The sequence below is a fragment of the Erpetoichthys calabaricus genome, chromosome 16, assembly GCF_900747795.2.
Source record: "Erpetoichthys calabaricus chromosome 16, fErpCal1.3, whole genome shotgun sequence".
Taxonomy (NCBI): Eukaryota; Metazoa; Chordata; class Cladistia; order Polypteriformes; family Polypteridae; genus Erpetoichthys; species Erpetoichthys calabaricus.
Genome location: NC_041409.2, coordinates 60,368,902 through 60,392,703, shown reverse-complemented (window position 1 = coordinate 60,392,703; position 23,802 = coordinate 60,368,902). Strand labels below are relative to the sequence as shown.

General features: G+C 40.4%; 1 protein-coding gene across 2 annotated transcripts in view; it reads right to left on the bottom strand.

The window, feature by feature from the left end:
* Nucleotides 1-23,802, bottom strand: part of syne2b (spectrin repeat containing, nuclear envelope 2b) — a 524,337-nt gene that overhangs the window by 38,755 nt on the left and 461,780 nt on the right. The gene's annotated exons all lie outside the window — the stretch shown is intronic.

The following is a 23,802-nucleotide window of genomic DNA, read 5'->3' as shown; positions in this document are numbered from 1 at the left end:
TGACAGCCCACTTGGAGTTGGCCAAAACAGTATTTAAAGGACTCTGAGAGGAGGAGGAGATTGGATGCATGCACTAATACAACATGTTGCTGAACTCACCACACAATGAACCACTTCAGGATTCCAAACCAGGACCCAAGTGTAGCTGTGCAATGGGTGACAACTCAGCACCACACTAGTTCGAATGGAATGGAACAGTGTAAGGGTTTTTTTTTACAGTGGCCGGAGTGCCAATCCTGCCACCAATCTCTGAGTTCTCCGTGCAAGTTAGAGGACCTACTTGAGGACTCTGAGAACATGAAAGAGAAAGATTCTCTGGTCTGATGGGCCAAAAATTAAACTCTAAACACTATGTCTGGTGAAGACGAGGCACTGCTCATCATGATGAAGCATGGTGATGACAGCATCATGCTATGTGGATGCTGGGCAGGACTGGGCAGAATTAAGGGAGGGATCAATGCAGCAAAATACAGAGAAGCCCTTGAGAAAAATATGGTCCAGAAAGCATCCAACCCCTGACAGGGCATGGTTCACCTTTCAGCACAACAATGATCCAAGTTATACAGCTAAGACAACACTGGAGAGGCTTTGGGACAAGTCTCCAACTGTCCTTGAGAGGCCCAGCCAAAGCCCAGACTTAACCCTCATACGACATCCGTGGAGAGACCTGAAGATGGAAGTTTACTGACGCTTCCCATCCACTCCAATTGAGCTTGAGACGATTTGCCAGGAAGAACAGAATAAACTGCCCAAATTCAGGTGTGCAAAGCTTAGTAGTAAGTAGGGACTTGCCCAGGAAGAGTCAAATGTGTATTTGATGCTAAAGGGTCTTCTGCAAAGTACTGAAGTAAGGGCCCAAACACTTACAAGAATGAGAGATTTCAGTTTTTGAGTTTTAATAAATTTGACAACCTTTCTGAAAACAAATTTTCACTTTGTTACTATGGGTTATTGAATGTAGACTGATGAGCAATCTAGTTCAGATTAGATAAACTTTATTAATCCAAGAGAGAAATTCAGAAAAATTAAACCCACAACAAGGAAAAGTGTGCAGAAAGTGAAGGGAGCTGAATGATTTCTAAACCCACATGAGCATAGGGAGTCTTTTGGGGTAGTCACTTTTAAGGGACACTGGGGGCGTTGGGTGGTGGGGAGAAGGGGGTCAAGTAATTGCACAGTAATTAACACAATCTTTGCTTCCCTTCTCAGCCCTGATGTAATTTCCTGGGCAAATGCAGATCTGCCCTTATGGTCTAAGATATAAAAAGACAGCAACATAGCAAGAAAGAAGGGGGGCATCCTTTGGGCCGATGGTGCGCAGACAGCAGCACAGAAATTCACGAGCAATCCAAGTTTCACTTGCTTTACTAACAAAGCAATTACATAATTCTAGCTCAAACTCCTGCCTCTGTCACATTTTTATTTGGTAATTTTTACAGGATACAACATATTTATGTGAATATTAAAAAATACACAGCACTGCTGCCTTGCATCCCAGGGAACCTTGATTAATAAAATTCAAACCTCTTTTTCTGAATTTTCACCCTGTACTCTGGAATAGTTTACAATGCAAACGCATACATGACAGTTTCACTTAATGAGAGCTCTGTGTGTATGTGCCCTGGTGATGGACTGGCATTTCACTCAGGGTCATTTTTCCATCTAGAGTCCACTCGACTGACAGTCAGAAATGAACCGAAGAGGGTACAATCTATTACGGCTTTTGTCAAAATGGTTCACCAGCACCTCTACGTCCTCAGATACCGAGGACAGCTCACATTTCTTAATTTGTCCTCACAAACATCTGCAGGTATACAGTGGAGTCCATCGTCACTGGCTACATGACATTCTGGTATAGCATCTGCTCGCCTCAAGACCATAAAGGGTGGTGAATATGGCACATAATATTACAGGTACCCAGCTGACTTCTGTTCACTACCTTAGAAAGTCAAACAGGATAATTAAAACGTCAGCCATCCTGCACAGTTGTTTCTTATTTGTCCCTTCTGGCAAATGGTACAGGACCATGGACACTTGCATCAGTAGATTCAGAGGCAGTTGCTTAACAGTCAATTGTAAGAACTAATATTGTAACATAACACACAGGGTATATATATATATATATATATATATATATATATATCTATTATAAAAAGAAATCCTGTCCCCTGTCCTGATAGTCTACGATATGTGATTTTTCTCGGAAGATAATTTAAAGACCCGCGAGACGAAAGAGACCTGCCACGGTGCGTCTCACGGGAACATAGAACGAGAGTCTTGCAAGACACACCCTACTTACAAGCAATATCAAAAAAAACAAAACAAATCAGTAGTGTAAAGGCAGTCATGCAGCACACACAGCTCCAGGGCTCTCAGTGCATATAAAGTGTATAAAGTCAATACGGTAGAAATGAAATGAATAGGGTAGAAATGAAACAACGACGATTAAACGAAGAAGAAAGAAAAGCGCTGAGAAAAGAGACTCAAATGCGTTGGACAGAAAAAAGAGCAAAAAAGAATAATCGAGGTGCAAATTCAGAAAATGAGGAAAGTAAATTATCAGCCTAGAACAAGTGGAATTGAAAAAAAAGCACATCCAATCCAGCTCTTAAATAAATGACAGTGAGTAAAATGACAAAGTAGAACTTCATAAAGACGTTTACAAACGTTGACGCTAAACACATGCAGAGCAGGTTAGAGACTATAAAACCAGTGAAATTAGAAAGGCTCAAAAAAAATATACACATGTGGAGAAAGTTAAAGGATATGAAAGTAGGAAAATTAGAAAATATAAAAAAGTAAAGATGACAGTAGCGCAAACAAACAAACTGCCTCATTTAACTATGCACCAGTCTAACTTTGGTTTTACACAATAATTACTACACTATTGCACCTTAACACTTAATTCTACTTTATTCACATAATTTTACTAATTTATTATGTTTTACTATACTGTTATCTTTCGATCTATGACTTTTTGTTAATCTAACTGATATTCTTCTAACTTTGCACAGTTTTTGATAAGTAGATCAGGATGCATTTCACTGCGTGTTGTCCTTTATAACTATGCATGTGACAAATAAAGAATCTTGAGAATTTCAAAAACAGAGTTTACCACACATGCATTTATTGGTTACTTTGTTCATGTATATATATATTTATCTGTCTGCTTATTTAAAAACCTAAATTTACCCCAGGAGTGAAAAACGTTCTGTCTAGCCCTTGTACAAAAACCTAGACAAAAGCTGGGGTATCACCTTGGTAAACCCATGTACTTTTGGAACTGTAAGAGGAAAATAGCACGACTTTACAGACAGGAGGCCAATGCAGAACTCTACTTACTTTGTTACTTTGTAAAAAAAAATTATTAAATGCTGATGATGTAGATTGTTTTGTCTATGCTGAAATTTCAAACAGAGAAACCTATCCTGACCTCATTAAAAAGATTCAGCATATTGGGACTCGCAAGATTACAAATATTGTTTTTACAGAAGTTCTGAAATAAAAGTGAAACTAATGAAATAGCAACAATACAAAGAAGAAACAATCTTATAAGTGTGCATCCGGAAAACCAAATCCGGGGGTTGGCGAGCGAAGCCCCCTAGTGTATATATATATATATATATATATATATATATATATATATATATATATGTATATATATAAGCACAAAGTCTTTATTTGTGGCAAACTCTTCCCTATCAGTGTTTCCCACCAAAATCACAGCCACAAGTACAATAAAGCACAACAGAATAATAAAAATCACTCTTTTGTCTTCTATCTCTCAGTCACTCACTGCCTCCTCTACTCCTCCTCACAACCTTCGTCCATCTCCACCAGACTCTGGCTCTTCAATGTGAGGCAGGCAGCTCCTTTGATCTAATCCCCCGGGAATGCTTCAGGTGATATGATACTACAGCTCTGAAGCACTTCCGGGTGAAGTTGGAGCCACATGGAATAGGGATTTCCCAAATCCCACAAATTCCCCATGCAGGGATCCAAGCCTGGGCTCGCTACCATCTAGCACTCCAGGGAAGATAATGCCCCACGCACATTCTCTCCCCTGGTCCCCGTCCCACCCATTCCAAGGATGTACAGGGTGGGTAAGGTTCCTCACAACATGCATACACTGGTTACTCTTCTCTGTACAGCTTCTAGTGTTTCCATAACCTTTCTGTGGCATGGTGTCAAGAGATGCACACAGTGTTCCATATGCCATCTCACTGGCACATCTTTTGATTTATATTTAGCAGTTTTTATGATATATTCTAACATTTTTCCATTTCTACTGCTTCTGCACACTGCCCACACAACGAGAATGTTCCAACAATATAAACCTCTAAATGTTCTTCAGAGGTTTCTCTCTGTAGGTAACACTATGTGAAATGACAGAATAAATGAGCCATGGGGGTAAGCAGGACACTTGAGTATCTTACATACCCAACAAAAATGAGATCCATTACCTGTACCATTTCTTGTCGGGGTGCAACTCACTGATGCAAATGTTACTATCAGGTTCAAACTCAAAGCAGATCTCAAATAACATTTCATCACACATCATTTATGGCTAGTGCAAATCACAAGGTATTCATTAATGTGAAAACAGGGAAGCCAGACTTCTCTTCTGACAGGTTTCAGCTTGTAGATCTTTACTACCTACCCCATAAACGTTGCCAAGCAGAAGATAAACACAAAGCAGCCTGTTGGGTGACCACAGGGACAAATGGCAGCTATAGCACTACTCACTGTCTCGCCACTTACAATTAAGTAAACAATACCTGGGGGAACAAAAAAACAACAAACAAAGAAACTCCTACAGCATTTCTAAAAGTTCAACCATTTCTGTTTGTCAGTAACATTGTGTTCATCTACAATGCTGCAGAACTGCATTCCTACAGCAGTCGCCAAGAGCCTGCTGCTGCTCAGATTACAGAGCTTGGAGTATAAGCCATAACATGAGTGGCTGGGAGTCTAGGAAGCGTTCTTCATCTGCCATGTTTTCCAAGATTCAAGGCTGCCACCATGATTGACTACCATCATGGGCGTCTCCAACGCTTTCCTGTTCTGGTTCTCCGATGAGAGTGCTCTCCACATATATGAAACTATAGGCTGATTCACCTCATAAAATAGCATTAAGAAAAAAAAACATCAAAATGCTTGGTGGGTCAAACTGTTTTCCTTCAGGCAACACACAAAAAATAGGAACCCGACTATGCTTCATATACTTCATCACCATCCCAAGTAGTGCTGGTCTGGAACAGGTAACATGATTTCAACACCTTTTAGTCTTTGATCATACATATCACAGATAAAAGCAGTTCATCCCTTAAATGTCGCAGTGATCTCTCTACTGGGGCAACGTCAATCATTATACATGAAATAATGCCCCTTCAGACAGATTATATTTTGGATAAGCTGCTTACCTGCAAGTCTTTCGGTATTCTAACGGGTGGAGCACAGAACCTGTCGCTTCTGACAGGCCTTGGTGAGATATGTACATATAAAATATTGGTAGAACTTGTATGTGTACCACTGGGCCGAACTTCTTCACTTCCCATGATACAACATAAAGCTAGTTGCATGGGTGAAACGATACTAAGAAAAACTACAGGTTAGGAAAAGTTGCTCTACTACGTGTGTATGTGGAGACCCAGCATAACTCTAAATATAAGTAGTGAGTTGCACCCTGCTAATTAACATACTTGGAGAAAAGGAAGTAACTTTATATACGGTAATGCCCTAAAGCAATTACCACATTGATATACAAAACTGAGTGTTATTAAAAACAAAAGTCTGCATGAAGCGTATTTCTTTACAAGGACGCTTTATGTTATTGCATACATTGATTTCCAGTTTTTGGCATAATGACCAGAATCCTTGTAACAGTTAAGTTTCTCAAAGCACCCACATGACCATTGCAAAGGTTCATAGCACAGCTGTAAGTAGCAGTGAAAAACTCAGAATACTGTATGAAATATGGCGTCTTGTACAGTGGTAAATAATAACAAAACAATCTGTCTAATAAAATTAACTTCCACCGTTCATTTTAATTGCTACATCCAAAGCAGACACTGAAGGTAGAATGAGATTGAACCCACATGATCCCAAATTGGATTTGCATTGACAGTTTCAGCAAAACTCAATGCACCAGCTATGCCATCCTGTGCCCATTCCAAAGTAGAATAGCAAGATAAGCAAGATTGATGGGGTGAAGTGGGACGTACAAGGATGGGAGGTGAGATCTGCATGAGTTCACTTGCTGAACTGCCCAGTCTGATAACCGCATCTTCAATTGCAGGAGTGAAACTCACAGATAAACAGAGGGTTGAAGGCTCTTCGAAAACAAGCTTGAGCTTCACTGCTATCAATGTTTTTAAGTGGACTTTGGGGAAAACAAGGGTGCATTATCTGGGGTGCAGAACACAAGACGAAGGGTCATCAAGAATCCTGCAGTAGGGTGGCCCTCAAGCAAGCTCTCAATGTCTAAATCTTCAGATTGCAGCCCCCATCTATATGAGGGTGAGCTGAAAGTCACATATCAAAATAAATGAATAAATCACCCAGCACTACTATCTCACCATCTCTTCCTTTCCTCATAGGTCACCAAACACGGACAATGAGATCTAAGAGCGTAGGTGCTAGAGGGTTACATTTGATTTCCATAATTTGATACAGTTTGTGGCTCATGAAGAAGCTGTCAAGGCTGTTACACTACATTTAACACATGAAGTCTGCTTAGCCATTCTAGGAAGTGTGAGGACATCTGCCAACCACTAAATCCTCAGGGTAGTATTCCATGAAGCACGTTTAAGAACATGAGACTTAGCTCAGTAAACCTAGCTTGAATAAGTCGTGTTTCCAATCAAGGCTTAGTTACTTCAATGAACACAAAATGTTTCTCGTTAACTCAAGAAGGGCTTGGGCAACCCATGATTACATGCACACTTGTGTGTGAGATTTAAGCAGCCCCAACAACAGATCACCGTTACCATCTATCATAGTTTGGAAAGAACAGAGGAGAGTGTAAGATTTGAAAATTGAGTACCGGTGACCTTAAGCGTGAAACTAATGGGATGCATGATGTATTATAGGACAGCTTGGAAAAGTCTATAGAGTTTTAATTGTCATAATATAGAAGACCATGTAACAGAGACAGTGTTGGTCAAGAAATAAAACTTGATCTATAATAACACAAAAATGAAATGTGCCCGCTGCAAAGAATGCAAAAGGGGCTGCATGGCAATCCACAGAAGAGCGAAGTCAGTACATTATGGTTCTGAATTTGTACCTTGCACCACTAAATATTAATGGCATTATTTCATTTCCTTTAAATTGCCTCATTTGATTGTAAATGTACTGGTTAATGAATAACATACTTCAAACACTTCAAAGTACCCAATAGCAATATAGAGCGCATTTGGCAGCAACTGAAAATTACATACAAGAACATAACTTACTTCACAATTATTACAACAGTTAATTTAGCATATGCAAATGTATATTGCATATTTAGCAACCAAAAAGAAAGCCGCAGCTTCTGCCACTGGTGAGATGCTCCAAAGTCACTCCTGCTGTAGGAGGTCAACTTCATCAGAATGTCTGATTGCACAACATGACTGGTCGGTGCCATTTAAAAGGACACACCTGTGCTCTGATGCTATGAATAATTTGTATTTTACATATTCAGTCTCTAAATAGCTTGGCGCTGCCATTTATTTGCATAAGAAACATAAAACAATTTGACAAACAAGAGTTTCCCATAATAGCTAAGCTGTCCCAACACCTCACTCAGATCCTTCTTAAAGGTTGACAAGGTTTCTGTTTCAGCTCCATGTCTCGGTAGTTTGTTCCAGATTCCCACAACTCTTTGCGTAAAGAAGTGCTTCCAGGCTTCAGTCCTAAATGCACTCCCACTTAATTTCCACTCATGTCCTCAAGTACATTTTGCACACGTGTGCAGCCTATTGCACCTTTGACATTAGGGAAGTCTAATTAAGATTATTTAGTGACACTGATGCGATTTTGAAAACATACATTTTACAGAGATTCGCTTACCACACCTCACACTTTATGCATGGAATGCACCCACAAAAATCACCGTCATGAGTGCCAGATCAGGCTTGGCTATTTGTATATTGAGCATTTCTATTTTACTGGCATACCCTTGATTACAAAACATTTAGTATTTTTAATATGTCACTATGAAAAAAATATAGACTATTATAAAAATAACAAAAAGGTAAAGTTAATTTAATTATTGAAGTGTGCAATTAAATCTATTTAATACGTTACTCTTTATTATTTTGCAATGTACATACACATACTGTGATGACCTCCGCCGAGGCCCTTTCTCTCTATTTATTATTTGGCGGGTGCTTCATAACATCTGCGTGGTACGTGCGGTCCGGAGCACACCACAGCTGAAAGTCTTCAAGTGCAAGTTTCTTCTTGTGCATTTTATTACTAGAAATGTATTTGCACTACTTTAGTGTTAGAGATTTACTGACTTAGAAATAGTACAATTATATTCGATGATTTTAACACTACAGAACAACGCCTTTTCAACCTTTTTTTATTACTGTATTCTTTCCTTATGTCTCTATCTTAAAAAAAGAAGAAATGCGGATGACTGTAACAGTAAGTTAAATGTGATATCATCTGTGGTGGGATGGCGCCCTGCCCAGGGTTTGTTTCCTGCCTTGCGCCCTGTGTTGGCTGGGACTGGCTCCAGCAGACCCCCATGACTCTGTAGTTAGGATATAGCGGGTTAGGTAATGGATGGATGGATGTGATCTCATTCATTTTTGCTGTTTTTCAGTAAACAGTGTAACTTTCTTGCTAGTTTTCAATGAGTATCAGATTCACTTAAATGATAGTGTAACTAAGAATGCAGTAACATTAAATAGATTACAAAATCTATCCAGTCACTGACAAAAAAAAAAAATATCAAGAGTAGTCTCCCCTAGACTTTCTCGTATACTCGGATATGGGGATGGATATTTGAGGAGTAAACCGCAAGACAATTATTATATTTTTATATTATGTACATTAAAGAACCATTATTAATATATATATATATATATATATATATATATATATATATATATAATTTTAATATCATCACATTAATAATATATTGAACAATTATTATATAAGTAACGTTGAATGCAGCTGCATGAATAAAAGGTAAAGTACAACTTCCAGTTAGTGAAAATAACCCAGGGAAATAATCTACGTTTTGTACCTAATACTTGTATGCAAAATTTGGTTGACCTAAATGAAAGTGTACTCAAGTTATCATGTTTACACACACAGACACATAGACATAATTAAAAATTGTATTTTCGGACTCAGGGAGGTCTAAAACGTTAAGATTCAGCAAAATCTTGAAATTGAATTTTTGGAGGATTACAATACTTTCCTTATACTTCGTATATGAGAAAGTCAGGGAGGTCTAAAACGTCGAGATTCATCAAAATCTCGACATCGAATTTTTGGACAATTACAATACTTTCCTTATACTTTGTACACAAGAAAGTAAAAAGACAGTAACTAATAACATCATGTCAATGTTATTTATTATCAATGGATAGTTTAGGTTATCAGACTTTACCATTTTGTAATAAACATGTAAGATTAATTGAAATGAGAATTCAGCAGCATTAGATATGTTAAAATAATCCCTAGAAGCTCTCCGTGAGATTTTGTTTCTCGAGTGAGAATTTTCATGAACTCTCAATCCATAACACTCAGCTAAGCTTCATCTTTAGCCTGGTGCGGAGCAGGCTAAGACATGACGTTTAATTGCCTTGGTTTCCAATCGTGGCTTGCCTTAACCTTCTTTACTAGAACTGAAAAACAGCTCAGATAAGCCTGGTGGTCTTGATTTAAGCAAGGCTTACTCACTAAATGTGCTCCATGGAATACCCCCACAGGTTTCAAACCTACAAAAACACACCGTAATGGCTAAGCACGTTATTGAACTGGCAGCTGCACCCTTAAACCATTCCTGAACTTGGTGACACCAGTCAAGGGTTTTTACCTGGCTCATGAATCTCTCTTATCACCCACAGCTGTGGAACATTATACCAGTGTTACTTAAGAAAATTACAACTTGATGTTTGCAGCCACAATGAAGGTCATGAAGCTAATGTTCGCCAACAAAACTCACCCACGCAGTTCCCGCTTTCCAACCCTTATGCTTTTCAGCAGACACACCTGATGCACATCAAGCCCTGAAATGTCAAAACTGCAGCCTTCAAACAAAACCTCTCGAGACACTCCAAGCAGTAAAGTGGGAGGGTCAGCTATGCCCCCTGCTGGCAAAACTGAGCCTTTACAAAATTGGCTCTTTCAGCAGCAGGTCTTTTGGTATACAGTACCATTCACATTGAAGACATCTGCAGAATTATCATGTAAAATACAAGAGGGGCTCCACTGCTGGCAACAAAAAATTTGTACTTCGCTTCGCAGCAGTTAATCACACCAAATGTGAACACCTGTGTGTAAATGTCTCCTTTATTCTTGCACTTTCTGCAATAATGGAGTTAAATTAGATCAAAATTGGGGGTCAGGATGGCATAGCAGAGTGGTTTTCAATTCAGGTCCTGGGGACCCCCTGCAGATGCAGGTTTTTGTTCCACCCAGTTTCACCATCAGTCAGTCATTTTCTCACTAATTAATCTCATTGTTTAATGAATTGTCCTTTTTTATTCTCCTATTCTGCATTTAGAAAAGAACAGTCTCGTGTGATTTAGTAATATTTGTATTTTCCAGTTGTAACTCCATTTTTTAGTAATATTTATATTTTTGCTTTTTTTTTTTGTTGTTATTTTCCAAATAACTCAACTTTATCTCTGTTGTCTGCTCCCTAATAATGATAATGCATGTAGCTGTCACAAGGCAAATGAATCTAAATGATGAAGGGCTACAGCTGCTTCAGTATCGGGCCCACTAGCACGAGAACTAAGAAATAAAGGCTTAAAAAAATAAAATCAGAGCACATAGAAAGCGGAGCAAAAATTATAATGATGTCAATGATGATGAAAACTCTAAACCACTAAATTATCTCCATGTAACATGCATAAATGTTAAAATAAAATTTTAAATTATCTGCTGTGTAGACTTTCATCATTCAGTGTCATTTGCCACCATGTCTGCTTCACTTATTGTCACATAATTAGGATATAATTAAGGGTGAAAGCTCCACAGAAAAAAAGGCAATTTAATAAATAAAAAAAAACCAATAAAATAATAATAATAATAACACAGTATAAAAAGGTATTTTCTATGTGTATTAAAATATAAAACACACAAAAACATGAAGTTATAATGTGAATAAAGAATCAACAGATAACCATAATAAATCATGAAAGGCGCACTGAACAAGACAAATCCTCAGCTCCCATCTAACACTCTCAATGATGGTGAGGCCCATACAGACTCTGGTAGTTTGTTCCATAGATGCAGACCAGCAGAGCACAAGGCTCGTCACCCATTGTAGACAGCTTTGTCTGTGGGACAACCAGAGAATTAGGGCATGCAGACCGGAGAGAGACAGCAGAAGTGCATGAAGATATGTGGGTGCAGCAGCAGTAAGGTCCTTGTATACGATGAGCAGAGTCAAAGCTGGCAGTGCTATGAGGATTATGCTTTTTGATTTATCCAGTGCTTTCAGTACCATCCAGCCATCCTTGTTAAAGAGTAAACTCGGAGATATGCAGGTAGATGAACCTGTGGTGTCCTGGATAATGGACTCCCTGTCCAGCTGACCACAGTTTGTGAGACTCAAGGACTATGTCTCTGATGTCGATGTGAGCAACACTGGAACACCACGAGGAGCAGTCCTGTCTCCTTCTCTCTTTAATCTGTACACCTCCGACTACAATTTTAACACCAGGTCATGCCACCTGCAGAAATTGTCAGATGGTTCTTATGGGGTGTGTTGATAAAGGGAAGAGACTGACTATAGGAGTCAGGTGGAGAACTTTGATTCTTGGTGAAAAGAGAATTGTTTGCATCTTAACATCAGCAAAAACAAGGAACTGCTTATTGACTTTTGCCGCACGAAAGGGTCTCTATGTTCGGTCACTTTTCAAGGAGTGGATATACAGGTGGTCCATTCCTACAAATACTTGGGACCCACATTAATGATGGGTTGGACTGGTCTCAGAACACAAAGGAACTATATAGGAAAGGGCAGAACAGGCTCATTTTCCTTAAGAGACTGCGTTCCTTTAAAGTGCAACGTGACATCCTTCCCATCTTCTACAACTCTGTGATGGTCGGTGCGATTTTTCTATGCTGTGGTGTGCTAGGCAGGTAAGCAGGTAACATCACTTCAAGAGAGGCCCACTGAATTAACAAGCTAATTAAAAGGGCAGGCTCAGTTATAGGACACACCATGGACCCCCTGGAGGTCGTAGCAAAGGAGAGAATTAAAAGAAAACTGAGTGCCATTATGAGCAATGCAGCACATCCTCTCTCTGACACACTAACACTGAGGACTTTCAACCAAAGAAACATTCAGCAGAAGGGTGTAAAGAAACACTACGGGGACTCCTTTATACCAACAGCAATATGTCTGCACAATGCCTCACTGGGACTGGGACTGCAAAGTCAGGCGTTTTCTTTCATTTTAATTTTCTTGCTTTATAGTCATTCTGGAATGTGTTCAGACCAAACTGTATGGGTATAGTTATTTATTTACTTACTTATTGACCTACCTATTTATAAATTGTTTATTTAAAGAGCTTCTGTAAAAAGCCAAATTTCCCCTTGGGGACAAATAAAGTTCTATCTATCAATCTATCTATTTAAAGAAGAAAAAGCACAGATATAAATATATATGGAATACTTTAGTGTATTAGTAATTGTACATGCAGCGCTATTTTAGAATGGCCTTTTGGGGTCTCCAACAAACAGAGTTGCAGTGTTCCATATGGGATGATATGACAGCATGGACCAGCTTCTCAGCATCTTGCATTGATAGTGATGACCTACGCTTGGCTTTGGTGGACTGGCACCCTGCCCGGGGTTTGTTTCCTGCCTTGTGCCCTGTGTTGGCTGGGTTTGGCTCCAGCAGACTCCTGTGACCCTGTAGTTAGGATATAGCGGGTTGGATAATGAATGGATGGACGGATGGACCTACGCTTGGAGGTGATAGAAAGATGTCTTACACACTGAGGCCCTATGGCTATGGGAAGGAAGAGTGGGCACAAAAAATAGGTAAGAACATTAAACAATGGAAAAATATGAATATTTCTTATGAATATCAATCTCACACTACTGCTCTTTTGTAAGAATAGGAAAAAAAAAAAAAAAAAAGACCGGCTAATTAAGGAATAAGATCAATGAAGGTAAAATGACTCACTGATCACAAAACAGGCTCGAGCAGGGGTCCTCCAGAACTGAACTTTGAAACCTGAGCTTTAGCAGGTTTGCACTCTTCATGTGTTCCTCCTTTAGGCCCAATAGCCACCAGGCAATTCTATTATTATTTTTTGTGGCATTTGCTTTTCTCCCCTGTTCTTCTGTTGCCTCCCCGTGATCTTCCCCAACCAGGGTGTTTAAGTGCATTAATACCAACAACAATGCAGTTTGCTAGTATGACACTCACATAATCCATGACTTCTGCACATGCGATGCCACCCGATGACAACATTCACCGTGTAAGGTGCTATATAGCAAAAGTAGCGAGCAGCTTGCCTCATTGTCCTTTCTGAGGTGAGCTTTTCTTCTCCGTTGACAATGTAGGTTAAAATTCTCTGGCGAGGCTGACAGCTCTCAGCGCAGCTTTAATTAAAACATTACCCCTTCTTGCTTCTCCTCGGCCCCCAGAAGTCAAATTTAATTGGCTATGTCCCATAGCTCCCTTTTCAGAAGTTCAACTCACATGCGGAGGCTAAGAAGGACAGACAGCGCGCAAACATCTGCTCATTTGCAGCTACAAGCCGCACGCAGACTGAGGAAACTTTGCATTAGAATGGAGAAGCTTTGACCCGGCAGCTGCGGCGCCCAGGGCCAGACTACTGGTGCTCCAAGACAAAGAAGTGTGCTCAACAACCCGAGACACAGTGAGGCAGGCGTTTCAGAAGCTCCTCTTTCAGCCGCAGACTGCTATGGCACGCTTCACGCAGGGGCACAAAAAAAGAATTACATAAATAAACATAAGAGAAGCACTCTGTGGGTTTCAGAAGAGTGTGCAGTTCTCTGGATCACATTCATCCCAACAAAAAAAAGGTAACAAAAGCTGGAGGGTCCAGGAGGGGCCAGCTGTCAGCAGGTGAAGTCTCCTGAGCACTCTGCATCTTTATAACGCTTGAACACTCGTAGTGCGTATGGCCCATAGAGGCCAAATATAAGAAAATCAAATTAAGTGTTGGGGCTGGCTCAGTCAGCGAGGGGTAGGCAGGTGTGAGGAGTCTGTGTTAAATTGCTTTGGGGGGGTCGCATCATACCGATCGCAGCACTTCTGCAGTTAGCAATGAGGTGATGGTGAGGAGCAAAGTCTCTTTGTTAATGCAGAGCCCCACTGAGGCATAGGGGTGCTGATCAATAAAGAGTGGGAAATGCAAAGATGGCACCTATATACATGCTGCATTTGAGATGACATGACATGACACGCCAGGTGGTTGTGTCTGAATGTTTTCATTAATGTTGGATCTTCTGAGGAATGAAAAGGAACTTGATGCTTTATTGCTTTAAAATACAAATTTGGAAAGAGGTGTGGGTGAGGGAAGGTGCATCATCTACTAAGGAGACTGGAAACCAGCAGGCAGTGAGGTCAGATCCCTGAAGTGTTAAGACTCTAAAACACCATGTCCTACCATTAATTCACTCCGTCACCCCAAGCCAGCCACTTATACTGCCAGTGCCTCAAATATGGAAGCAACGGTACTTTACTATACCTCTGAAGTGACTGGAATGGTATCTTCCATTAAAGGCACTATATACCGTCCAATGAAAATTTGATTTTTTTGCAGACAGTGTGGTTCACATTGTCTCTCAATGCTGGCGTTCCGAAGCCACAAGGTTTAAACAATCGTACCATCAATGAAAGCACACGGAGATGACGTTGCTGCTACAGAACAATCCTCCCTTGCTTGGACATTGGCCCTGTGAAGAACACTCAGAATTGTTTAAACATCCCAACCCACACCCTTTTATTAATATCCTAAATATTTTGCTTGTTTCACATTCCTGCATTGCAGAGTCGTGTTTGGGGCTCCCCCACGACACACTGAGTGTGTGAGCAGGGCCCACACGTGCCAGCACCCATGACCTAATGTGCATTATCTGGTCTGAAAATGCCTCAAGCTTTTAAAGTGCAAAATGTAATGTAAGCTTAGCGTCGGAATACAAATTTCAGAGAGGAAGACGGGTTCCAACACATGAAACTCCACCCTCCGCAACACCCAAACACAGCCTCAGCTTGAACTTGAATTTTTAGTTAGGGGGGCTTGATGATTTCAAGTATGCTTAGTCCTGCCTAAGGGTGAAAGGTCAAGGCACAATTTATTTGAAGTTCACATCCAGATGGTTTTCGTTTCCAAGTCCCTTCCCCCGGCTCACAGTGTGCCAAGGCCGCCCATTCTGGTGACTTTCCAGTCATTCCCGGGCACCCCACCCCCACCCCAACTCCCCTTTCAAAACAAAAAAAAAAGGTCCACTTTTTCTACCTCTTCACAGCAGCTGTGACTGAAGACAACAACAAGAGCCGAGTGCTTGCCTGCGATGTTTGGGGTCAGTATGAGCGCTGGCTGGCTGTCTAAGGGCCAGCATTTCCAGATGGAAAACCTCCAGATGGCTTTAATCCCTCAAACAAACAGCAACGACAAAACTGGAACAACTAGCCTGTGTCTGAGAACAGCCGATGGGCTAAAGATGTAGGGCAAGTTAAAAATGGAAAATAAACACTGCATTTGTGCATAGAAGCAGCACAATATCAGACGACTGAAATGCCAAGTGACGTGTGGGAGAAAGGAAACCAACCCACGTGCCTGCATAAATCCTGTTTCCACGCCCCAAAAACCTGTGATGACCCACTTACCAAAGGATCCAAATAGTGGTCGAAAAACAAGGGTAGCAAAACGACTGTTCCCCTCAGATATCCCAAAACAAAGCACCACAGAAAAAATACATTGCACCGCTCCAATTAATACCCACACTTCCAAAATGGCTACCTCTCTTATTCAACACCTTAACAGTTCTGCTGCACCTTTAATCTCCTGATGATCTCTCCTCCCGGGACTCTGGGTCCCACCGACTACGCCATCGTAACTACACAGCCCTGAACAACTGGAGAGTATCAGTGAAGATGAAGGGATAATAGAAATAACGACTCCTGCTGGCATCATACAGCCAGGCGAATTGGGTTCTTTAACTCTTTGAGGGCTGAATATTTTTTCCAAAAAACTCAGTTTTCTGAAAAGCACACATAGCAATGGTTTCACACATAAGTCAACATAAAACATCTGTTGCTATGTGCTGTGGCTGCTGTTGGCATATGTTCGGCATCTCTGGTGGCAGTGACTGCGTGGGGGCATGTCGATGGTCAGCAGGAATGCACAGTGGGCCAGCTGCCTGGCTGTCTTCACACAGCAGGTGGATGGTGGCGGCAGTCGCAGTGTGACGCAATCTGGTTTGTACCTCTTGACATCATTAAGTGGTGGTCCTACCAGGCAAACGCTTCTGCAGGTGCATCAGCTACACAAAAATGTTCAGCACCACAATCAGCTGAGGACCGATCAGATAATGCTGGTACCTCACTTTCGCTTTTGATATCCATCTCCAGATCACTTGCATCATACTCGGAGTCCAACAAGTCAGAGTCCTACTCAACGAAATTACGTAAAACGTCCATGGAGTATTTTGCTTTGGTCTCTCGCCAGATGTCAGTACCATTTTAGAGGTTGTTTGCTCTTCGCTACTCATGCATGCTTAGGGAATCGAGGTTAAATCAACAAACCTATGTAACTTTCCTTCTAGCAAAGAGTCAAACTAAAACGTAAGGGTGAGTTTTGTTGCAGTTTACAGCTGATTACCGTCCTCTACTCCTGAATTTTGACAAAAGTCGACATCAGCCATGAAAGAGTTAAAGCAGCCCGCCCACTTCATCAATATTCAAAACACGTTATATATGGCCCACAATGACTATTAGTTTTCTCAATGACCTACTTAAATAAGTGTTTCATATATATATTGTATCTGTAAACCATTTAATCATTACATATAATTATGTTTAATCTAATTACATTTAATCTTGCGTCTCCATGTTTGCTCACATTTATAATTCTTATGAAAAGAATATGACATGTAACGCGGCCACAAGGATGTTTAGTGTTTTAGAATGATCCCAAATATGAGGTACTCAAATGAAGGAAATGGCAGCATGACTTCACACACACCACTACTGCCACTCCACTTACTTTTCAAAGCTGTCCAGGTCTCTGCGTGTGCATGAACTGACAACCCATGAACACTCACCCGGAAGAACATTACATAGAGTGCGGCTAAGAGGAATTAGGAATGCAGGTGTTCTGAACCTGACAAACCCAGGAAAGTCTCGTCTGTCTGATGTCCTGTGTTCAAAAAAGGAATGGAAAAAAAGGCTTGGGGTTGCAGCTGAACTTGCCATGTCTGAACAGCCTTCTGGTGGGCACTGGCCCTGTCATATTATTGAAAGAAAGAGGCAAGCCTCGTTATACTTAGGAAACGTGAACCTGTGGTGGAAAGTCATCATGCAGTCATCTAATCTGACATACACTGCAATTTCTAGCCATGTAATCTGACATGCTGTAGATGATGAGAGCAGCTGCAGTCATCAAGCTTGACATCCCGTCTGACAAGAAATCGTGTAATATGACATTGGTTTAGCTAAGCTCATCTGCTGTGGTGGGTTGGCACCCTGCCCGGGGATTTGTTCCTGCCTTGCGCCCTGTGTTGGCTGGGATTGGCTCCAGCAGACCCCCGTGACCCTGTGTTAGGATATAGCGGGTTGGATAATGACTGACTGACTGACTGACTATGTATATATGTTATGTTTATGTATTTAATACCCACAGTTTTGACTTTATATCAGTGGTTCCCAAAGTTGACTGGGCTCCGACCCACCTAACAAAAACTGCCTAATTCGGGACCCATCTCTTAGCCGTCTTAAAAAGGGGGCATAAAATATTGGTAACGCTCAGATTCCCTAGTAGCGAGTCGCGGAACTACTTAATGGTGTCTTATTTGTTCGGGCTGTTTATTTTGTTTAAAGTATTTTTTTCATTTGACATTAATTTGTTATCATCACAGACAACATATATTGTACTTTAGCTCACAAACAGTCACTATGGAAATTTAAGCGTCACCAATATGAATGAAGGACTTTTCAAATAAGAAAAAAAACAACTTTAAGTTACAATTTTTTATTACTTAAATACCTACAAGGACTGTTATTTCAATGAGAAGGGTGTATTTGTTTCCTATTTTTTGTCATTACAGCTTTAGCATCAACTTCAATTTTAGTTACTTTTAATCGCAGTGAGTTTGATAGGTCCAATTTATTTCGGTATTTAGTTTTAATGCTGATCATAGCCGAAAATCCAGCCTCACATAGATATGAGGTACTGAAGGGGAGGAGGACTTTTATAGCTTCATCAAACAGGCAAGGATAGTTCCCAGCAACTGAGAGCCAGAATTTCGTTAACTGCTTGCGATTGAAACTATTTTTCAGTGACGTATCTTCTGATAAATCAATGAGTTCTTCACTTGCTTTTGTTGACATACTACTTGGTAGGCGGTCTTGAAATGGGTTACAAATCCAATTCAACGAGTCGAGCTTTTTCATCTCTTCCCCGAAATAGGCATCAAAGTTATTTTTTAACAATGATAAATGAGTGGAAATTGCAGACAGTATGTTCGTCTTTGGCTGCAGTTGGTTTTCTATAATAAAAGTTTCAAGAGTTTCAAAACAATCATACTTGCCATCCTCAATACAACTTTTCCACAACATAAGCTTTTTCATAAACGCTCGAATTCTATCGTGAACTGCAAAAATGTCTGATTCGTTTGAACCTTGCAAATACAAATTGAGTTCGTTTAATTTCGAAAAAATATCCGCCAAGTATGTGAGCTTGAGAATGAATTCTTTGTCCAGTAGAGATTCAATATATTCAGTTTTTCCTTCCAAGTAAATTGTAACTTCATTGCGTAATTCCACTAATCGTGTCAGTACTTTCCCCCTGGATAACCAACGTACCTCCGTATGCAGAAGAAGAGATGTATGAAGACTACCCATTTCTTCACACAGCTTTTGAAATAAACGTGCTTGTAAGGGTTTCGTTTTAATATAATTTACAATTTTCACAGCTGTATTTAGTACTGTTTTGAAATCAGTAGGTAATGCTTTTGAAACCAGTGCTTCTCTGTGAAGGCTACAGTGTGTCCACAAAGCACAGGGGCTTTGTTTAAGAACTCTTGTAACGACACTGCTATTTTTCCCGCACATAGCCCGCGCACCGTCAGTGCATATACCGAAACAGTTCTTCCACTGTAAACCTTTCTCTTTTATATAGGAATCAATTTCATTGAAAATTTCCTCGGCCGTTCCACGACTAATTGGCTTGCAGAACAAGATATCTTCATGCACGTCGTTTTGCCATATATAACGCACAAAAACAAGTAGTTGAGATAGGCCTTGCACGTCAGTAGACTCATCTAGTTGTAGCGTATAATATTTACTACAAACTACCCTCCGGATTAATTCGTCCTCTGCCCATTCAGCCATTTCGTCGATTCGTCGTGCAACAGTATTATTGGACAGTGGTATGCGCTCGATTTCCTTTACTTCTTTTTCCCCAAACATCGCTCCAACAGCATCTTTAATCGATGGTAACACTAAATCTTCGCCAATGGTATGAGGCTTTCCTGCTCTGGCGATCCTTAAGCTAATGAGGTACGAGGCATATACAGCATTTTCATTAATATTAATGAAATGTGAAACAATATTTTTTGAAGATTTCATATCCAACAATTTTCTTTGAAAAAAATCTACTGGCTTATTCGTAAAATGGGAATGCTTCGTTTCTATATGACGCGTCAACTTACTTGGGCGCATACTTTCGTTCGCTAATATTTCGTAGCAAATCACGCATTGAGGACGCGGATCAATCGTATCATGATTCCAAGTGAATCCTAGCTTTAGATATTCAGGGTCATATTTTCTTACAACTTTCCGTCGTTTCGATTCATGCGAACTCGTTGAGGGAGCTTGGAAGTCAGCCTCAGTGCCACTTTTGTCATTTATAAGAACATCTTCTGTCTTTTCATCACAATCAACCGGCGGCGGCGACGTAGTTTTTGCTATCCGTTTCAACCACTTTTCCATTATTATATTCAAACGTTAATAATTGTTTTTAAAAAGATTATAAGGGCGTACGCTAACGAACACAACACAACGCGATAAAGAATGTCACAAAAACAAAAGACGTCCGGCTGTTAGCCCGATCGGTCGGAATATAGTCTTATGTTTCAGGGCCCACTCAATATTCGCTCGCGACCCACCAGTTTGGGAAATGCTGCTTTATATCATTTATTGATATTAAGAAGAAGATTGTTAAAGTAAACTTAACTTAAGGGCTACCAGAGATGAAGTGAAGATTGCATGTTGTGACTGATTAGCAAAGTCAGGTGCACTACAGTACGTATAGTAACGTAAGCCATGACAGTTGACTTGCTGCATAAAAGAAGGGATACACTTTGAAAGATTCAATAAAACAAAATTCAAAAGTACAAAAAGTACATGGAATGCTGGGTAAATTGTTGGAAATAGGCCAAGACAGTAGCAAAATATGAAAAGGCAGGCAAATGTTTTAAATTCAGAGAGTGATAATCAGTGGTTATAATTTTTTTGTTGGTTTCTTTGCATGAACAGTAATAAGGTATTTCATACATTTATGGGTTTTGGAAACCAAGGACGATGGAAATGACATTTGTTTTTTTTGTTTCAAGGCATTTTGAAAACTTGAAAATGTGTATCGTTATGCCATGACACTATCTTCATTTTGTTATGGGTGCCACTATTTCAGAGCAAATAGGATGGGAGTTTCCTTGACAACAGTACCCAGAATTCCCATGAAATGTGCAACACATCGGACGTCATCAGGGCAATTGTATAAAGATTAAGGATAAACCCCTGTGTTACAAGCAAAAAAAAAACTCTTGATCATCTCCTTCCTGGTTTAGAATTTAGCCCAGCTTATAGGCACTTCAATTTTAGATTAGCAACTTAAACCGCATCATTCAAATAGTATACTGTCTCACTCCAAGTCAGCATACAGAAGGTATATGAAATTCTAAAGACCAAAGGTTGTGATAAAGCACAATGCTCGAGCACAGCCTGGCGGGTGTGCTCTGCTTTGGTTCTCCACCCTCCCATCACATGATTGCCACACAATTAGTGCTGCCCGGCAATACAACTAGAGGGGCGGAGTCAGAACATGTGAAAGGCAGAGGTCCTGTCAATAAGGCCATATTTCTCTAGTCCAATCTGCAGTAATGCCAACGTCTATCGATGGTACAACTGAAGCCATGTTCATGGTTAAAGTTACAGCATTCTGACTAAGATGGAGTGCCAGCAGCAAGGCACAGATTTTATCTGAATTGTAACAACGTACTCAGTGTACTTTTGTGCCATACCCTTTCACTTTTTACGGATTCTGTATCTGATAGTGTTTTTTGCATTTTGTTTTACTCGGTTTAGATTATCTTAAAATTCTTGGTGGTAACTCCACCAGTTTAAATTTTTAATAATGATTTAGTTTGTCAAATGAACCTAAATCAATTTTGCAGTCAATTAGGTTCATTAGTTGTTGCAGCCCTGATCATAAAAAGGCATAATTCAGTACAATAATTGCTGGGTTAGACTCCAGCCCCCTGTGACCCTGCTCAGGATGAAGCGGACTTAGAAAATAATATGGTATGGTATAATAACCACTCCGATTATGGCAATTATTGGGAATTGTATAATGCTCAAATTTAAGGTCAGTCCGAAAGAACAGAATGTTAATTAAAATTCTTTTAAAGCCATCCTGTTATTCTGTAAGCTAACTTACCTTCCTGCAACAAGGGTGACAATTTACGACTTCCCGATTTGTACGTAAAAGTTCAGACTTGACGTTAACATTGTTACAAGGGTAACACAGGGGTGTAGTCTTTAGCACTGCTGACTCACAGCTCCTGGTGAGTGGGTTCAAATCGCAACTTTGGCACTCTGTGTGGAGTTTGCAGGTTCTTTCTGGTCCATTTTGTCCAGGGGTTTTTTCCTGTCTTGTGCCTGATCTAGTCGAGATGTAGCCACTTCTGCCAAAGACTGAATTTTTTCAAAATCATAGAGATCACAAAATGGACAAATGGCCTTGGATGACATGTCAGTCTGACACACCCATATCCACTCAAACAGGACAAACTTAGAGTTTCCAGTTAACCCAATGTGCATACTTGAGATATGAGGAAAAAAAAAACACACACACACAGAGACCGGGAGAACATGCAAACTCTACAAGGGCAGAGACTGGAATGGGACTCAAACCCTGGACTCTGGTGCAGCTGCCTCAAAGCTCCAACGTGAGCAGAGATATGGACAGACAGACCAATGAAATCCTTCAGAGCTGGGAGCTGGAGTGGCCATTGCACACACATAATGTCTGATGTTTAATTAAAGATGACAGGAAGGAATGGTCTGTACAAACCAATATTGGCAATTGCCCATAAATTACCATAAAAGCAGCACCGGGTAGCTCAAATTTGTAATGCTCATTAAAAACACACTTCAAAAGCCATAAAAATACAAACAACAAAGCCTCCGTCCCAAGAATGAAAGGGCCCTTATTTAATGGTCGTCAGTACTGGATAATTTGTGAAATGCAACACAATTACTAATTGGCTTTCACTTCCTTCAATAAATCATTGTGGACGCAGTGGTGAGCTGCCCATTTGACCCTGAGCCCTCCGGAGAGAGCTAAGAAAGACAATTCTCAGTACCCAAGGTGGATAGCAGGACAGTTTCTTGAAGTATGTCTGAATAGTGCTAAGTAAAACAAATTTTAGAGTTTCTTGAAAATTAAACCAGAATACCTAAGACCAAAGGGCTTTTATTCCAGAATCTCTCATGTACAGCAACTACATTTAGAGAAGCCCACCAGATGATGAGCGCAGATGGGAAGGTTGGTCATGGACGGGGCAGTGGTGCCATCTACATTTACTTTGCCACCTTTAGAACAGCAAAGAAGGTTTAGGGCGGAGTGGTGGCTCTGAGGCTACGGATCCGTGCTGGTATCCAGAAGGTTGCCGGTTCAAATCCCCGTCACTGCCAAAAGAGATCCTACTCTGCTGGGCCCTTGAGCAAGACCCTCAACCTGTAATTGCTCCAGGGGCGCTGTACAATGGCTGACCCTGTGCTTTAACCCCAAGGGGTATGTGAAAACTAACAAATTTCTAATACAAGAAATTGTATAAGGCAAAATAAAGAACACAAACAAACAAAAGGTTAACCTGTAAAATAATAATGCTAACTTGTTATTCAGTGTAACTTTGGAATTTCACTTTTTGTTTTATAGCACACCAATATAAATCAGATTGACTGATTTGAAATGCACTTGTTAAATATTGTCTACTGTCTTTTGACATCAGGCTCAAACAAGAAATGTGTCCACCAATCATAAAATTTAACTGTGACTGTCAACCTCACGTACTCCGCTGGGCCAAGCCGTGCTGGTACGCATCACCAGTAAGCTGTAGAGGTGCGCCCGAGTGCAT